At 47.0% G+C, this 13,287-nt stretch overlaps 1 protein-coding gene across 1 annotated transcript in view; it reads left to right on the plus strand.

Annotated features, from left to right (window-relative positions):
* LOC149869367 (uncharacterized) overlaps nucleotides 1-13,287 on the plus strand; it is a 306,869-nt gene that overhangs the window by 292 nt on the left and 293,290 nt on the right. The gene's annotated exons all lie outside the window — the stretch shown is intronic.

Here is a 13,287-nt window from a genome sequence, read left to right on the forward strand (position 1 = left end):
GCGGGCAGCTAGGCGCTTCCCTGGCCGCGGCGAGAGCGGTGTCGCGGAGCGTGGCCGCCCTGAGGGCGAGGGAGCCTCCCTGCTGCCTCCGCCCGGCCCGAGGGAGACGCTGCTGGAGACGCCTTCCCTGTCCCGCAGGCAGGTTTCCTGGGGGCCCAGGACGCCGGCTGCTCCTCCGCTTCTCCGGCACGCTGATGGGGGCTCCCTTGCTCCTGCCTCTCCACGTGTGACGCAGATAAAACGCATTAAACCAAGGAAATGGTGGTTTTGGGGTGCCCCCCTTTCCCGCCAGCAATCGAGGCTATCTTGTCTTCCAGAGTTCACAGCAACACACGAGGGATTTTAAAGCCCCGTGACCGCTTGCCCCAACGAGAGGCAATAAGGAGTGTGGCTGGGAGCAGGGCGGCGTCCAGGAGGCGCCCGGTGCGGTCACCAATTAGTTTTTTTGCGATCGGTTGCGATATGTAACCCCGTGGGGCCCTGGCATCGGGAGCCCCGCGCAGGAAAGACACGATTACTGCTGTACGTGTTACCTCCGTGCTGATCGTGAAGGAGACGCCCTGGTGAACTTCTAGGTGCCTTTTTTTACACAGGAAAGCTCTGGTCCTTTACAAACGTGTGACTTTTTAAACAGAATAGACTAGAAGTAGTTCGTTTTTACCTGAGGAGCTCCATTTAACTGCATAACTCTCTAGCTGGGCTTCTAATGCAGCTTTGACCTGACTAGGCTCTGTCAGTTCAAGTTTTCTTGGAGGCATAAGGGACTCTGAAACAAGGTAACCAGCCTTAATGAGGTGCTAAAAGCTTTGTTCAGTGCTCCTCCTGTAGTCAGCTGACATTGTTTACATTGAGTTCTGAAGTGCCTGGCACTTTTTTTCAATCCTGAGGCTAAATACTTAAATGGAGCTAGCTGTACTGATGACCCTTCTCCCCAGCCCTCTTTTCCCCAAAAACAAAGAGCTCTGTGTGTTCAGCTTTTGCTTGCACACACAACTGATCTGCCATGCTTTCTGATGTGTTTGTTTTTTGGGGCTTTTTGGAGAGAATCCTGTAACTCCATTCTAGGATGGGGTGTGTGAATGAAGACAGGCACTTAACAACCAGGCTGGTGTTACAGATTAAATAACAGATTAGATGCTGTAAATGCACTACTTTAAAGTAGTAAATTGTCACCAAGAAAGCTCATGTCTGTCTCAACAAGTTAATCTGTAATGTGCCACCCTGTCCTACCAGTAGCCAGACTGAATAGCGGTGTTGCCGGCACAAGGTGCCCAAGGGAGGCAACAATTGGGTTCATTGCCCGGTGTGCGTCGCGCCGAATAAACACACTGGGGGAGAAGCAGACAGAGTTTATTTGAGCTCAAGTAAAAGGCACAGGGAGACTGTATTGTCTCAAATCCTGCACACCTAACCCTGCAACAGCGGGATCTTTATACCCTGGTCAGTTTCACTGTCAGTGATTTTCCATCAGCTGGCCCCCCTCTTTCTCCCCTTTCCCTCCTCCTTTCTCCGAGGGGTGCCCTTGCATTCCACAGATAACAGTTTTAGCTTGCCTGCTTTCCAGAAGGACAGGAGATTGCAGGCGCCAAAGAAAGGGTTACAAAGGTTGGGCAAGGGGGGGGTTTTGGCTCTTCTGAGCCTGGAGCAGAAGGACTTCCTCGACACTCGTGGTCTTCCATCCCTCTGAGTTACCCAGGGTTATGCCCAGTGACAACAACAGCAGGAAATGGATGGTTTTAGTTTCTTCTAAAACAGAAAAGCAGAGAATCATTTTCAAGTGTGCAGAATGAGATGGGAGATGTGATTCAGAGAACTTCCATTTCCTGTTTGAAACCTACTAGCTTTTTACTCAGGGCAAATGTAGACTGCATGATTAATTAAATGATTCTTTTTTCTTAGTCCAGGAGTGGGCAGTTTTCAGGTGGAGGGCCACTTACTGAGTTTTAGCAAGCTGTTGAGGGCCACATGGGTAGCCCTGCCCCTTGACATGTGCCCCACCCCCTGGTCATGGCATTGGGACCAGAAATCCCATCCCTAACCTGTGGCCTTTTCCCCCTTGCTTCTGGAAGTACTCCTTTGGGTAAACCCTTTTCCCATCTTAGAATGGGAAAAAAACCAAACGAATTATATACTAAAAATCAAACACCCATAATAATATAGTTTAATTAAAAAAAAAAAAGTGTGTCCTGATTTGTGTGTGTGTTTGTTCTTTATATGTAGAAGTGATTGCATAATAGCTCAAAATGCAGTCTGACTTGTATGGTGTGTGGTGTGTGCAGGGATGAGGGGTTTGTGTGGATATGTATGTGGGGGGTACAGTATTTGTAGGGTGTGTGATTGTGTGTGGGGGAGGGTGCAGCTGTGGGGCTTGCTGGAAGAGTTTGAGGTTATGTGCGGTGTGCATGGAAGCCCCCCTGCACGTACCCCCCTGAGCTGGTCAACACTCACCCCTGCCCTGCAACAGCTCAGTACCTGAGTGCCCTGTGGCACTTCCCTGCCACCACCAACAGCGCACAGCCCCAGCACACCCTGTGCCCCTTCTTCACTGCCCGGCCACATGCAGTGGTATTGGCAGGGACCTATGCGTGCAGCCGTGATCCTGCATGCTCCGGGTTTGCCCGTCTGTGCTGAGCAGTGGCAGCAGCCGCAGGGCAAAAAGTGTTGCTTGGTGTGGAGGAAAGCGGCCCCTCTGCCTCGCTGCCATCGGGCAGTTTTTGCTGTGGCTGCTCCATGCTGTCATTGCTGCCATGCTGGGCAGCCCAGAGGTGGCGGTGAAGGAGCCACACCCCAGCCTAGCATGGCACAGGCTCTGGACAGTAGCAGCAAAAAATTCCCAGTAGTGGCGAGCAGCAGTTCCTGCCTTGCTGCTGTTGCTTAGCCCTGATGGGTGAGACTGGAGCTGGTGTGGGGCCCAGGCTCAGCAGCGGCAGCATGGGACAAAGTGCTGCTCACTGTGGTGGAAAACTGGCTCTTCCCCCTCCCGCTGCTGGTGCTTCCTGGTGCAGCTGCTCATTGATCTGCTCTGTGCTGCCACCACTGCCTTGTGGGGCAGCCCAGAAGTGGTGGTGACACAGTGGAGATGCAGGACAGCTTTGTGTGGGCTCCAACTGGCTACACCAGGAAGAACTGGAAGGTGCTGCTTTCCCCCCACTGAGCAGCAGTTTGTCCCGCACTGCTGCTGCTCAGCCCAGATGGGCAAGTGTGTGGGGTCAGGGCTGCATGCACTGGTCCCCACCTGTACCCTTGGTCTGGGTTGGGCGGTGGGGAGGAGTGTGGGAGTGAGTGGTTGTGCAGTGATGACCAGGTGGAGTGTGGGGCCTGCACCAGTGCCCTGGGGCCAACACCAGCAGGGCCCAGAGAAGAATAGAAGGAGCGCAGGGTCCTGGTCAGCAGAGGCTCCATGGAGCTGGGCCAGCTTCCCTCTCTCCATGCCGGTCCAGCCCAGCCCAGCCGCATAGACCCCTGCCAGCCTGTGCTGCTCCTGCCCCACTTTGGGCCCTGCCAGTGCTGACCCTGTGCTTCTGCACACTTGCTCTGTTCCTCTCCCCCACCCCCCACTCCCACCACCACTTTCCCCAATCGTGACCCCCAAGTCCCTTTCATCCGTAGTGCCAGCCAGTGTAGCACTGCTGAACCTATAAGGATGCTGCAGGTTTTTCTTCCCAAGGCAGAGAACCTTACATTTTTCGATGTTAAACACAGTCAGGCTCTCGTCCACCCATTTCCTGAGCCTGTTGAGGTGAGCCTGGATCACTCTCCTCTCCTCAGGTGTGGATGCTTTACTCCAAAGTTTGGTATAATCGATGAACTTGGCCAGTCTGCTTCTGACACCAATGTCCACATCATTAATGAAGATGTTGAACAAAATAGGCCCTAGGACAGAGCTTTGAGGGACCTATTGGTGACAGGGCACCATGACGATTGACTTTTGTCAAGCACCACCCTCCGAGTCTGACCACGGAGCTAATTCCCCAGCCAGCAGATCATGGTGAAGTCAAGTCCACAGTTAGCCAGTTTTGCCAAGAGGTGATCATGGGATACCAGATCAAAGGCTTTTTTAAAGTCAAGATATACGACATCAATCTTCTCTACCTCTTCCAGGTGATAGGTCACCTGGTCATAAAAGGAAATAAGATTCGTGAAGCAAGACCTACCCTCTACAAACCCATGCTGGCTATCCCTCAGGATGTTGCCGTCGGCCAGTATGTTAAGAATGGCCTCTTTGCTAATCTTTTCTAAGACCTTCCCTGATGGCCCTGTAGTTTGCCAGATCCATTTTTCTCCCTTTCTTGAAGATAGGTACCACATTGGCCTTCTTCCAATCTTTGGGCACTTCACCAAAGCGCCAGGAGTTCCTGAAGATCTGTGCCAGGGGCTGAGCTATGATGCTAGCCAGCTTCTTGAGTACCTTGGGGTATAGATTGTCAGGGCTGGCTGACTTGAAGGTGTCCAGCCTCAAGGTGTTCCTTCATGACGTCAGTGTTGATGGAGGGGAAGACATCTCCCTCACTCGGGCCTCCCTGCCCTGTGATGGGCAGAGGCATCCCATGGGACTGGTGAAAGACTGACACTGTTCATTAAGACCTTGTTGGTGGAGGAGCTTAGTCTTCTAAAAGTTAAGTATCAGTCCTATTTTCTTGTATACCTTGGTAAAGATGTTGACAGTTGCCTGAAGGTCTGCTTCTGAGCTAGCACATACTATGGCATCATCAGCGTACTGGAGTTCAATGATTGAATTTGTGGTGGTCTTGGTTTTGGCTCAAAGTCAGCTGAGATAAAACAATTTACCATCCATTTGATAATTTAGCTTCACTCCAGCTGAAAACTAGTTGGTGCTCAGATAGAGCACTGCACCAAGCAATATTGAGAAGAGTATTGGAGCGATGACACGACCTTGTGTAAATCCTGTTTTAACTTCACAAGATGTGTCCAGACGGGCGTGAACATTTGCTTCCCCGGGGGCAAGTAATGGCAGTGCACCTTGATATGTGGTAGGTTATCCCAGTTCGGGTAAGGGAGGCTGGGGTCAGCACTTGGTCCTGGAGGCCTCCCAGGGTGCAGGAGTGGTGATTCCATTGTACAGATCCCAGCCAGCAGCTCTGGATGGCCCAGCTCTGCTTTTGAGCAGCATGTGCTGCCTGTGTGCGTGCTGCTCCACCTTTTTTCATGGTGTTTTTTGACCCCTGGAAAATAGGACTGATATTGATATCCAGGGGTCAAAGAATCCATGGAAAAGAAAAAGCAGAGCAGTGCGCACACAGGCAGTGCTCCCTTGCAGAGTGGAGAACATTTAAATGTGTGATATGTGGTGCCACAGACATGTCTGCGGTGCCACAGGCCGCATAGCTGTGCTCATGTGGATGCGGCCAAAGGGACTGGTGATCGATTTATTACTGAGAACCACTGCTCACATATAGTTATGGAACAGGCAGAGAATACTGACAATTTCAGTGGGCATCCATATTTCAGAAGAATTCTCCACCACACTTCTTGGTAGACAGAGCTGAAGTCTTTCATGAAGTCAAAGAAGGCCGTTTAGAGAGGCTTATATTGCTCCCAGCATTTCTTCTGAAGGTGGTGAGCTGTGGAGATCGTGTCAGTTGTTTCTCCCGATTTTGATTCCAGGAGGAGCTCTTCAGCAAGTGGAAGGAGATAGTTCAGGAGGGTTTTTGCAATGGTCTTTCCTGTGGTAGACAGCAAGATGGTCCTTCTGTAGTTTCCAAAGTTGGACTTGTCTCCTTTCTTGAAGATTGTGACAACCATGACATTCCTGAGAGAGTCTGGGATTTCCTCACCATTCTAGATCCTTAAAATGAGAGTATGAAGTTGTGATGTGAGCTCCTCTCCTTCTTGTTTGAAGATTTCAGCTCCAGATGTCTTGTTCTTCATCTGCGTAATGTCTTTTCTCACTTCATCTAGGGCTGGAGGAATTCTGAAAATATTTCTTATTGTCTGTTGTGGGATGGAGTTGAGAACACTATCATCAACTGCAGAATCTCAATTGAGAAGGTCTTCAAAATGCTCCTCCCAATAGACATTGATGGCTCCCCTTCCTTTGATTAGGTCTCCTCCATCCTTATGTCTCAAGGGGGTTGGTTCCTGAGTTCTTGGAATGTAGATGACTTTGGTGGCACTGAAGAAACCTTGCATATCATGAATATCTTAGCCTTGCCTTCCCAACATTTGTTTGTCATATTGTGGGTCCTACTTCAGACCTCTGCCTTGGCTTGTTGGTGATTCAGTTTCTTTTGCTTGGAGTTGGTGTTGTTTTTCAGGCATGAAAGGTCCTGCACTTGAAATCAATCAACTCTTGGATCTCCTGGTCATTCTTATCAAACTAGTCTTGATGTTTCCTGGTAGAGAATCCAAGTGGCTCTTCACAGGCACTGATGACAGTGGCCTTGAAGGCACCCCACATGCTACTGACATCCTTCCACTGTTGTTGAATTCACCAGTTTTTCAGTGAGATAATGGTGGAAGAGGTCTCTCTTGCTTGGGTCCCTGTGTCCTTCAGCTTTAATCTCCCTTTAGCATAGCTTCTGCTGCAGCTGTTCTTTGGGAGCCAGTCTGAGTGACATAACCAAGCGGATGAGTTTGTGATCAGTCCAGCAATCATCAGCTCCTAGCATAGCTCGGGTGATATGAACATGTTTGAGATCCCAGGCATGGAGGATGCTGTGGTCCATCATGTGCCAATGCTTAGACCGTGGGTGTTGCTATGAGGCCTTGTGCCTGTTTTTCTGGTGGAACAGGATGCTGGTAATGGGAGTCCATGTTCTGTTCTGTTCCATGTCAAGAGGAGGGATACGAGTGGGGTTGAGCTTTCCTACTCCTTCCTTACCAATGGTTTCATTCCAGAGGTTAGAATCTCTTCTGACTCTGTTGAAATCACCCAGAAGAAAAAAATCTGTTTTCCTCTGGAATGTCAGGAAGTGATGGGATCCATCTGATGAAGAAAGGGAAGAGCTGCTTCGCAGACAGGCTCACTAATTTACTGAGGAGGGCTTTAAACTAGGTTTGCCAGGAGATGAATACTACAGCTCTGGGGGAAGTGGGTAACATGGTGGAAGTGGAAGTAGGAGTGGGCAACAGGGGAGGTGTTCCCATTCCTACTCAGACATCAGGGCAATTGGCTAGTGACCTTAGGTGCCTGTACATGGATGCACAGAACCTAAGGAAAAAAGCAGGAAGAATTGGAAGTCTTTGCACAGACATGGATCTATGACCCAACTGGAATAACAGAGACTTGGTGGAATAGCTTGCATGACTGAAGCAATATTATGGATGGGTTAAACTGCTCAGGATGGACAGGCAAGAGAAAAGAGGAAGAGGGAGTTGCACTTTATGTAGAAGAAGCACATGATGCGTCACAGCTCCAGTATGAAACTGGAGATAGGCCTGTTGAAAGTCTTTGGGTTAGGCTCAGAGGAGAGAGCAACAAGGGTGATGTGGTAGGTCTCTGCTATAGACCACCAGACCAGGAGGATGTGGTGGATGAGGCTTTCTACAAATAGCTAGCGGTTTTCCAATCACAACCTCTGGTTCTCATGGGGGACTTAAGTCACCCTGACATATGCTGAGAGGGCAATATAGCAGTGCACAGGCAATCCAGGAAGCTTTTGGAGTGTGCTGGGGACAACTTCCTGGTGCAAGTGCTGGAGTGGCCAGCAAGGAGCTGTGCCGTTCTTGACCTGATGCTCAAACAAGGAAGAATTGGTGGGGAATTCAGTAGTGGATGGCATCTTGAGCAACAGTGACCATGAGATAAATGAGTTCAAGATCCTGAGGAAAGCAAGGAAGGAAAGCAGCAGAGTAAGGACCCTGGACTTCAGAAAAGCAGGTTTTGACTTGCTTTGAGAACTCATGGGCAGGATGCCCTGGGAAGCCAGTTTGAGTGGGAGAGGAGTCCAGGAGATCTGGCTGTACTTTAAAGAAACTTTACTAAGGGTGCAAGAACAAACCATCGTGATGTGAAGGAAGACTAGCAAGTATGGCAGAAGTCCAGCTTGGCTTAGCAGGGAACTCTTCAGTAAGCTAAATCACAAAAAGGAAGATTATAAATGGAAACTTGAATAAACAATTAGGGAGAAGTATGGGTATTGCGTGGGCATGCAGGAAAGCCAAAGTGCCATTTGAGTTGCAGATAGCAAAGGATATGAAGGATAACAAGGGTTCTGTCAGCAACAGGGTCAGGGAAAGTGTGGGTCTTTTACTAAATGGGGAAGTCATTACAACTTAGTGACAGAGGATGCAAAAAAAGTTGAAGTGTACTCAATTCCTTTTTCACCTCTATCTTCACAGGCAAAGTCAGCTCCAGACTACTGCACCTGGCAGCACAGTTTGGTGGGGAGGTGAGCAGCTAACAGTGGCAAAAGAACAAGTTAGGGACTATTTAGAAAAGCTGGATGTGTACAGGTTCATGGGGTCGAACGGGATGCATATGAGGGAACTGGCCAATGTGATTGCAGATTCACTGGCCATCATCTTTGAATACTCATGGTGATCAGGTGAGGTCCTGGATGATTGGAGAAGGGCAAATACACTGCCCATATATAAGAAAGGGAAGAAGGAGGAACCAGAGAACTACAGACTGGTCAGCTTCACTTCGGTTCCTGGAAAAATCATGGAGCAGGTCCTCAAGGAATCCATTTCTAAGCACTTGGAGGAGAAAAAGGTGATTAGGAACAGTCAGCATAGATTCACCAAGGGCAGCTCATGCCTGACCAACCTGATTGCCTTCTATGATAAGATAACCGGCTCTGTGGATGCAGGGAGACCAGTGGATGTGGTATATACCCTGACTTTAGCAAGGGTTTTGATATCCCATAGCGTTCTTGAGCGCACAAGCTAAGGAAGTGTGGGTTGGATGAATGGACTGTAAGGTGGATGGAAAACTGACTGGATCATCAGGCTCAGAGGGTAGTTGTTAGTGGCTCAGTGTCTAGTTGGCAGCTGGTATCAAGTGGAGTGCCCGGGGAGTTGGTCCTCAGATGGGTTTTGTTCAGTATTTTCATCAGTGATTTGGAAAATGGACTAGAGTCTCAGCAAGTTTGCAGATGACACCAAGCTGGGGGTAGTAGAAACACTGGAGGGTCGTGTTAGGATTCAGAGAGACTTCTACAGATTGGAGGATTGGGCCAAAGGAAATCTCATGAGGCTCAACGAGGGCAAGTGCAAAGTCTTGTGCACTCTAGGATGGAACAATCCTATGTAGTGATACAGCCTGGGGACTGACTGGCTAAGCGGCAGCTCTGCAGAAATGGACCTGAGGGCAATAAGTTGAATATGAGCCAATGGTGTGCCCTTGTGAAGAAGGCTAACAACATACTGGGCTGCAGTGGTAGGATTGTTGCCAGCAGATCAAGGGAAGTTATTATTCCCCTCTATTCAGCACTGGTGAGGCCACATCTGGAGTACTGTGTCCAGTTTTGGGCCCCCCACTACAAAAAGTATGTGGACAAATTGGAGAGAGTCCAGCGGAGGGCAGTGAAAATGGTTAGGTTGCTGGGCCGCATGACTTCTGAGGAGAGGCTGAGGGAACTGGGCTTATTTAGTCTCCAGAAGAGAAAACTGAGAAAGGATTTAATAGTAGCCTTCAACTATCAACAATCCAAAGGGGATGGAACTGAACTGTTCTCAGTGTACCGAATAGGAAAACAAGGATCAGTGGTCTTGTGTTGCAGCAAGGGAAATTTAGGTTAGGTATTAGGAAAAACTCACTCAATAAGAGCATGGTAGAACGCTGGAACAGGTTAGCCACAGAGGTTGTTGCAATTTCTATCCTTAGAAGTTTTTAAGACTTGGCTGGACAAAGCCATGGCTGGGATAATCTAGTTAGGGATGGTCCTGCTTTCAGCAGGGGGTTGGACGAGATGAGTTCCTGAAGTGCCGCTCGTATGGTTGGGGGCTTTCATGGCCAGCCCTGTGAGAAGAGGCTGAGGGACCTGAATCTCTTTAGTCTCTGCAAGATGAGACTGAGGGGGGGATCTTGTGGCTGCCTAAAACTTTATCAGGGGCCACCAGCAGGGACTCGGGGAAAGTCTGTTCACCAGGGCCCCCCTTGGAGTCACCAGGAACAATGGCCACAAGCTGAGGGAGGATATGTTTAGGTTAGATAATAGGAAGAACTACTTCACTGTGTGGACAAGGGTGGCCAGAGTCTGGAATAGGCTACCCTGAGAGGTGGTGCTCTCAACCTCCCTGGAAATCTTCAAGAGGAGACTGGATAGGCACCTGGCTGGGGGTCTTATGACCCCTGCTACCCCCAGTGCTTCTTCCTGCCCATGGCAGGGGGTCAGACTAGATGATCTGTCTAGGTCCCTTCCGACTCATTGATTCGATGATTCTAAGTCCCCTTCAACCCTAATTTTCTATGATTGTATAAAAGGACTGGTCAGGATTGGCCAATAATTCTTCCTTGGCTTCCTGGTGGTGGTGCTGCTGCTTGGTCCCTGCTGCTTATTTGTCAGAGTTACCCCTGCTTATTTCACAGCTAACTTTCCCTGAAGGTCATTCCATGGTCTGACATGTGGAGGCGCTGGGGAGCAGTACAGCTCTGCCCCAAAGAGCGAAATGATTAAACATTCCACAACTATGTACCTACCTGCCTACTATGCTTAGGGTTTTGTTTCTCTTAACTTTACCACAATTTTAACATTTTCTTGAACTATGGCTATCAGCTGCTGTTCTGTATGCTTACAGAAACTGAAATAACTAAAATCTTGGTCTGCACTGTGTCTTTGTAGCCTATTTCAGAGATCAGGTCAGTCACTTGCCTGTTATTACTCTTCACAGGGCAGAGAAGTATGTTTAAGGAACTGGAATATGAAGAGAGAATGGAGGATGGGAGAAGAAATTAAAAAAAAGGAGGAAAAGAAAAAGGTCTTGAGCAAAGTCATCATTCATGCCTAGCCTTTCTTTCTAGCTATCTTGTCACTACTCCCTGACCATTCTCAGACTCTTAAAGACATGATAGGAAATAATCCCACAAAAAATCTTCCCGTTTGTCTGCTACTTTAGGTGCTCAGTGATGGTTTAAAAATGCAAACAGTTTCCATGGTTTTAATAGCTTGTATCTGTCCCAAAGCCCAAGTTGCAACAGTACTTTCCTAGAAAGTACTTTTCATAAACAATTTTAGAATATTTGACCTTAAACATGACCTGATGATTAATGGATATGTTGTATCAGTTTTAATGAGCCTCTTCTGCCTTCCCTGTGCACATGTGACTCCTACTAAGGCTAATGAGAGTTACACATGTGCCTAAAGGTTAGATGAGACGTTGCAAGGTGCTGTAATATTCTGTTGTATAAATGATCTCATAATTGCTGAGGTGCAGCACCTTTGTATAGAAGCAATGAAAGCAAACTAATTAAATCAGCCTAGTATATCTTGGGATAGCAGAGTACCATGCATATATAATATGCATTTTTGTTGGACTTGGATATACCTAGATGCATAGAGCTAAATTAAAGGTGGAGGTTGGGCCCTAACTCTGAACTTACTTGCTTTTGACATTTTCTATTATCTTTTTTTCACTTAATACTTATTAGGTCCTTCTAGTTAAGGTGGTGGTTGTTCTTTGAAAATATAAAATAAACCATTGGAAATAAACTTAAATGTAAAAGAAGTTAAGTTTGCACAGAACCGAAAATATTTAGTGGATTTGAATCCTAAGGAAAGGGTTGGCTACCATCTGTACAGTTATATAAAACTTAAGGGAAAAACAGCTATAAACTGCATGCAGATAATGTGATTTCTCTTCTTGTTAAAGTACGCGCATTGAATACAAACTGAGTATTAGTCCTAAGTATATTTGGTTCTCTCCATATAAAGTGTTCCTTATGTATACGACTTTACAAAACACATCCTGTACTTTCAAAGAAGCCGGTCTGATCTATAGGTATTAGAATATATTTTGATGTTAGGAGGTTCCGCGTTCTAACCCCAACTTCTCTCAATTTGTAGTATAGCTTTAGACCAGATATTTGACCTTTCTCTATCTCCTTATCTTTATACCTATTCACCTAATAGTGGTATTGTGGGGTCATATTAATATCTTTGTAGTATTTGAAAACATAATTGCCTTATAAATGCCAACAATTATTATCTTAGTTATCACTTAAGCACTATTGAAATTTTTCCCATCTTCCATAGCTTGATTTCCATACTTTTCCTCCATGTTAGAAATAATCAGTTATAAAACCTTCTTTGCCAAGATGAATTTAGGGTAAATATTGGGTGCATCTACACGTGCAGTTAACACATAGGAATAAACTCTGGTGCAGTTTGTGCCACAGTTAATTTCTCCCAGGTGCAGTATCTACATGTATTTCTGGGACCATAGCACGTTAAGCCAGGGCAGGGCAGCCCTGGGCTGGCAGGGGACTCCAGGAGTCAACCTGCCAGGCTAGGGCTGATCTACCCTGGTTCAGTGTGCTGCAGCGGGGTTGACTGGGGCACAAGGGTGCTACTGTGTGGGTCTGACCGGTAGTCAACCCCCACACTGTAGCCACCTCCTGGTCCATCTAGCCCTGGTCACTGTCTACATGTGTGTTTTGTTGCACGTAATTACTTTGTTGCACTTGTCTTGGACAGTACTGTTCTATAGTGGAGTTAATTAATTTATTGTGCGTAGATAGTGACTCTATTATGGAGCTAATTATGGGTGTACATGTGGATACAGCCATCTAGATCTTAAAATGTAAATCCTAAAATAAAAGCAACAGACCCGAGGTTCAGTTTTGAAATCTTCCATATTTCAGCTTTCCTTCCTGTGCAGGGCTCAGCTTTTAATTTTTAGGAACTGGTTATTTCTGGAAAGATCTCATAGTTTTTTCTGACTTTGTTTTTGACTGTGCTTTTGTGGTGTTCTAGTTTTTTTTTTGTTGTTAATGAGATAGTCAGATACCCAATAAGACTGTGATAATAGTTCCTTCAGTTTGTAATCTGTCAAATATATGGAACTTTTTTTAATGAATTTGTTGAATTAGGTGTGTGTAATATATGCTATTTTGATTAAAATTTTCATCACATAAATGTATCTATTTAATTGCTGCTGTAGTTTGAATAATCAAGGAACTTCTTCCTCTTCTATTAGGAAAAAAAAAGTAGTTATTCCTCTCATGTTATAGGGGTAAGTGATTTTATTGTAAACACATTGTGATGGGGGGGCCAAGTTAAAGCCCTGTGTCAACATCAGCCCACCCACCTGTCTAACTGGGGCAGTGGGCCAAATCTTTCCTGCCTTGACTTGCTGTTTGATAACTAGTGGAAAATGTGGGAGGCT

Source organism: Crocodylus siamensis, chromosome 3, assembly GCF_052110815.1.
Source record: "Crocodylus siamensis isolate JL-2025a chromosome 3, ASM5211081v1, whole genome shotgun sequence".
In the NCBI taxonomy this organism is placed as follows: domain Eukaryota; kingdom Metazoa; phylum Chordata; order Crocodylia; family Crocodylidae; genus Crocodylus; species Crocodylus siamensis.